The following is a 6,403-nucleotide window of genomic DNA, read 5'->3' as shown; positions in this document are numbered from 1 at the left end:
ATTTGATTTTTGTAGCTTTTGAAACTTTTTATGTTCTAAATCAAACAGCCCTGCTCAAGCAGAAGCTTTGGGTAAGGATTTTTCTTCCAGTTGAGGAGACAGGGACAGAACAGTTGCCATCTCTCTTTCTGCAGTGTTGTAGGGAAGCAACAAAATGCTACAACTGACAGAAATATGTTACTGGAAGATCCAAATAAACCCATTTAATGGCAGAAAGTGTAACTGCAGACACAAAACCAGTGTGCCAGCTGGTCAGTTTGATGGGCAAAGGGGCATTTTTTAATGACTTGTCTGAGCCTGAATGTGTGATCATGCCTTCCAGAGGAGAGGACAAAATTAGGGCATTTTCTTTTTGCACACCTGCTGTTTTATTGAATTTTACTTTTTTTCAGAGTAGGTGGCTGGGAGGTTTCTGTAGTATGAGGAGATGCATCCCATCATGTTGCACGTACAGAACAAGTGTTCATGAATCAGATTTTTTTATTTTTTAATTCCTCCTCCACTCCCCAAATCCTCCCCTTTTGGCCTGATGAGGAGCAGAGGCATTGAGGGCAGGCTGCTGGAGCTGGGGCTGCCTGGCTGAGTGAGGATCCAGCCGTGAATCTGAGTGTGGTTTGGCAGGGCTGTGGTGTCACCGTGGGCTCTGCCTGAGCGAGGGTGACCAGGGCTGTGCTCCCCTTTCATCCCACTCCTGGAGTCACTGGTTTAAGGCACACAGGCAAACTGCCAGGAGATGTTCAGTAGATGAAATCGCTGCACCAATTAGACATTGCAATGGCTGGTTCAAATCCCCTGGGGTGACCAAACTTATTTCTTTGTATGGCTTCAACTTTGGAAAATACAGAGCAGCTGGATTCCTGCAGGTAGTTTGATACCAGAAGAATGTCAAGAAATCAAACTATGTGCCACTTGCAAAAGAGTGGAAGTCTTGGAGAATGCTCCCAAACATTATCCTGGGAGTTAGGGATTATTTTAAAATGTTTCATTTGTGTCTTGAAACCTGTTAATAATAAGTACAATTCAAGAAGTGCTTGGCCAGCTCTCCCTCATGGTTGAGACCTCAAGGATAATGCTGCTGCTTTTATTTTCCAGGCCAGACTGTAACATTCCATGAGTTCATAATGTACTTGTCAGTGTAATGGTCTGTGCAATAATTTAACAGGTGTAGATAAAACCTTTGTTTAATCCAGGATACATTTAAAGATACAGTGGTCCTCTTGGAGAGTAGCAGTCTACACAGGTATTTCAGTTCTTAGTTTCTTTTGGCTGAAATACTAAATTTCAGTGACCCAAGTAAAGGTTTTAGCAATCAGTGATTTAAAGAGAAATCAAGAAACATTTCTATGGCTGTTATTAAGAGTCTGATCCTAATGGCTGAGTGGCCTCTAGCTGCAGAACCTTCTTTCATTTCCATGCCAGCAGAAACTTGGTCAGTCTGGAGTACTGTATCTTTAATTTTCCTGCTCTGTTTTTTTGTGAAGTTCACAGGAATGGCGATTTCAGTGAACACTATTCATTGTTCTGTAGAGTGGTTCTGGACTTGAACTGCAGTGTCATCTTTTAAAGAGTATTATAATAAAGCAAAGAGATATGGAGCAGAACGGTAGTCAGCCCTTTTTCAGGAGACTTCAGTTAATTTTCAACCCAGGTGCTGGTGTCAGGCATATTTCTCCCTGCCAGTAACAAAGGAGAAAGGAAGCTGCCAACATTAACAGAGCCAAAAACATCTTTATGTTCCACTGGAGTTTCACAGTCTAACTTCAAACTCTTACTTAGGAGCAGTTTGGAGACATTGTTTGCCTCTTTAGTTAAGGAGAACTATAAATAGAAATTAAAGTGCAGAGTATATTTATGTACTCTGAGATTTTTATTAGCTTGTCTACAGAGGCACTTACTACAGCAGAAAAAGGTAACTTTTAAAGCAGTTTTCCTGCAAGAAACAAGAGTCCTCTGACAAATCCTTCAGCTGTGGTGGTGTTCCACATTCAGATTCCAGTTTCCTTCATGAGTCATGTGAGTACTCCAGATGATTGCACCTGGCTTTGTGCAGATTTAAAATATCTTCTATTACGTTCTTGGTCAGTAGAACTGAATCCAACTTGCCCCCTAGAGCAAGGGCAAAATTTTACTGAGTTTTACACCAAAAAAATGGACATTTGTGTTTGATAACATCACTGGTACTGTTCCCCAGACAGGCTGTGTCCATTCTTCCTGTAAGGGCTGCTGTGTGGGGTGCAAAGTTCTCACATGGGATTACTGGAAGTTAACAGGACATGCTGGTTCTGGAGAGAGGATTTGGGCCCTTTATTCTGACAACACCCAGAGTTAATGACCTAAAAAAACCCACCATGGAAACAGTGATCTGTATTCTGGATTTCCAACTGAGCACAAGCAGATAGAAAAAGTGTAGTCTAGACCAGAAAACACTTAAGACCAGAAGACACAAGTCTTGGACTTGAGGGAGGACAGGTCCCTGCTGCATTGCCATGTCCCACTCGGTGCTCTGATCCCAGTACCAGCAGCAAGTCCAGCTGGAGTTTCCTGCCATTATTGAGCTTTCTGGGTGCCCTCCAAGGCAGGTGCCTCCAAGGCAGGCTCAGAAGGTGACTCTGGGCTTCACAGCTCACTCACTTCACACAGGCAGACACTGGTGCCCTCTGAGGTGTGCAGGCACTGGGGATGTGTCCTGGTTTCCCTCCTTGTGCTCTCCACCTGTCCCAGAAGGTTTCTCCACAGGAGCCATCCGCAGCAGGCTTTGGGCTCAGGAGCTTCACCATCACCCCCTCCCAAACTCCACAGCCTCAGCCCAGAATCCAGGGACCCCCCTGAGGTCTGCACCTCCCCACTGCTTTGACAGAGGTTTGCAGGGTGCAGCTATGGGGTGGAAACTGGAAATCCCACAAGGAAAATGAGATGGAGCTGTGTTGTCCTGTTGGGAAGCTGTAAACCCTGAAGCTCTGACAGACCTGGAGTGTGATCATTCCTTGGCTGTTCAGTCACTGATTTGCAGGAGGCCAAGAGAGGCTGCCTGGCTGTGTCAGCTCCAGCCATTTGTGCTCTGTCAGCAAGAAGCTGCATCTCCTCAGGAAGGCAGCAAAGGAAAGGTCAGCTCCTCCTCTGTGCAAGGTGCTGACGTTTGCTTTAGGTGAGATGAAACTGCCCTGGTTTTTTGTCCTCAAATGCTGCTTTGCCTCCAATCTGAATTTCACCAACACTGCCCTGATGGCAACATTTATACTGGCTAAAAACAGGAGAGATGAAAGAAACACTGAGAAGATCTCCTAGGAGAAGCCTCCTTGTACTTGCAGTTGCTGAGAATGAGTGGGAGAGACCGAGTCTCTGGCAGGGCTGGCTGCAAGGACTGCCAAGAACAGTCATGTTGTACCTCACCAGGATCATGACCGCTGCTCAATCAGGAAAATCCAGTGCTATCAGCTCTGCACGCTTTGGAAACCAGTTCTTGTCTTTCCCTCTAAGCCCTGCCAAAGTGTGCTCCCTGGGAGAGGCTGCTCAGCATTGCTGAGGCTGCTGAATTTTACAATAGATAAATCAGCTTGTGCCAGGAAAGGCAGAAAGTGTGTCTTTTATGGAAAAAAAAAATTCACCACTTCTGGTTGAGAAGTGCTGCTGCTTGGTATCAGCAGTTCTGCACTGGATTGCTCATCTTGCCTTCAATGGAATGGTGTTTTACTACTTAGGGCAAAAATCACTTGTATATACATTTTTTCCTCTACTCTGCTGACGTGGATGGCTAATATATGTAAATTGATGTGCCAGCCTGTATAAAGGCTGTTGTGATCAAGGTCAAACTAGGAATTTTCTTCCTTACAGAACCTCTTCTGTGTGTTGTTGTTGCATTGAAGCTTGATACCATTCAAGAGGCAATTGCTATTTTAATTCTGTGTTCACAAATTGCCTATTGACTCCAGCCATCAGCTGTCACGTTTGGGGAGCAGCTCCGTGCACAGGACTTGAATTACAAATCTAGTCTGCCCCCAGACAGGGCTTCACCAATGAAACTGCCCAGTGTTACTGCAGGACTGGCTAGAAAAGATAGAATCTGAAGCTGAACTTGAACTCTCTTGAACTTCTTGCCCACACCAAGGTGTGTCTCTAAGCTGGTCCCAGACCCTTGGGAGGGAGCACAAAGCGTATCAGAGAAGTGGAATAAGTACTCCTTGTGTAATCTAGGCTGCTGGTGAAATCCCAGCTTGTCAAATTAAACCTCTGCAGAACAGACTCCCCACTCTGTTAAATGCTTGTCCTCTCTTTGAGGAAGGGCTTTTTACCATCTGCTAAAGGCCGTCCAAACCCTCTCTTGCACTGGGCTTGAGGAAGGACTGGGATGACACCAGCTCATACAGATGATGCTGATCTAGTGAAGGTGTCCCTGCCCATGGAGCAGGGCTTGAAACACGATGACCTTAAAGGTCCTTTCCACCCCAAAGTTATTTCATGATTCTGTGAAAATGCTCTTTCCAGAGCTGATAGCAGACCTTCACTTGTCACTTCACCTTTCTTCCTCTAGAGGGGATTGTGCCACTGGTCATGGCTGGCTCTGAGGGAACCTTAGGTGAGGTTTGAATAGCTGCGTGCAGGGTTGGAAATGTGTTCTGCTGATGGATCTGCTTATCCACAGCCCCATCCTGTCCTCTGCCTGGGACTTCTGTGCTGCATTAATCCAGCATGGGGAAAATTCCTGTCCAACCACACACAGGTACTCCTTTGATTTTATTTACTGCCTTGGGATTCTGGCTCTCCCATCTCTCTGCCAGAGCGCACCAGGCTGGACGGAGGCAGTTTGGAGCTTGGGCTGTAACAAATACCAAATATCTAGTCTGTATGCTATCCCTGTTATCCTGGCCCTTGCTGCTCAACCAGTGGAAGAGCCCTTTCTTTACGAGGAGGAAGAGCAGGCTGCTGGTGCAGAGCCGGGACAGGGCTGTCTCTCACTGCTCCCCAAACAGGCTGGCAATAGCCAACAGCTCTGTTTAATGGATCATGATAGGATTACACTTCCCCTGCCAGGAGTGGTTCCTTTGGCTGTGTTCAGTCCAGGATAATTGTACCGTAATTAACACATTCCCATCACAGCAGGAGACTGGAGACTTTCCCACCTCTGAAGCCTGACCATTCCTTCTCTGAGAGAAACGTGGGTCCAGATTTGGCCCTGACCCGGGTCAGGGTGTCCAGACCATGCTGGGGAGCTCTGAGTGTTGCTCTGCAGTCTGCTCTTCTCTGAATCATAGAATCATTGGGGCTGGAAAAGACCTCCAAGATCCTTGATCCTGGGAGGTTTCTGTGCAGCTGGGGCAGCAGAGGTGCCTCTCAGAGATGTCCCAGAGCAGGGACAAGGAAGTCTCTGTGTCCCTGTCCCAGTGGTCTGCAACAGCTGATCGATCTTTAAAAAACACCTGAAGAGCCTCCCCCTGAGGGTGAACTGGGGGAATTAAACTCCTCTGCCCTGCTTTGAAGTCTCACACCCACACACTGGTATGGGAGGTAAAAGTTAAGGACTGCTCCAAATGTTTCTCCTGATGTTGAGGAATGGGGGAGTGGAGGTGAGGCAGGTTCCCTGTTTTGTTGTGTAAGAGCATTTGTTTTGTTTTCATTTGTTCTTTGTTGGTTTTCTTTTTTTCCCCTGATGTAAACTTTTATTACTTCATAAAGAAGGTGAGTACTTGGTGGTGTTTTCATTAAAGCTGCAGGTCCTGAAGCAATGCAATCGTGGGAGAATTTACTTTTTCAGTAAAAAGTTTAGGTTTTTTTTTTTCCAAGATAAAGTTCTATTCCTTGTAGTTCTGGAGAACTAGGACTGAGCTGTATTTGTTTAGAATTTTAAGGGCAAAAAAATTTTCCCCTATTTATTACTTTGAAGCCAACGAAATTAATTTGGCTTGCATTTGATTGCTTGGGGTTAGCAGCCTCTCTTTTCTGGGAAAGAAGCAACATATTGCTCAAACATCCAAATTTTTTTTTTCTGGAACAAAATGAAGGACACTCAATGACAGGAGAGCTCCAGCTCAGATTTATAACTGGGTAATGAGAAATTACTGAATAACGTGTTCATTTTCTGCCACTAGATGGAAATAAATCTTCCCATTTTCCTTTGGCTCTGAGAACACGGCTGTCCCCTCCCAGCTTCCAGCCCAGGAGTGGAGGATTCTCCAGGGTGCAATGTGCTTCCCCGGTGTACAGCAGCCTCCAGGCTGGCCCTAATGGCTACAGGACCGTGCCCTGGCTGCTGTGGATGAAGGATCCCCATGCAAGATGCCCCCAGAATTGCTGATGTGCTGTTCCAAGTGGAGGGGTTGATGCGAGGTGGCCTCCAGTGTTTGCTGTGGCACTGGCACCGATGAGTTAAGCACAAATAACTCCGGGGGTGTGACCTTTACTGCAGGGT

The sequence above is a fragment of the Sylvia atricapilla genome, chromosome 16 (assembly GCF_009819655.1).
Source record: "Sylvia atricapilla isolate bSylAtr1 chromosome 16, bSylAtr1.pri, whole genome shotgun sequence".
NCBI classification, from domain to species: domain Eukaryota; kingdom Metazoa; phylum Chordata; class Aves; order Passeriformes; family Sylviidae; genus Sylvia; species Sylvia atricapilla.
This window is presented reverse-complemented; position numbering follows the sequence as displayed.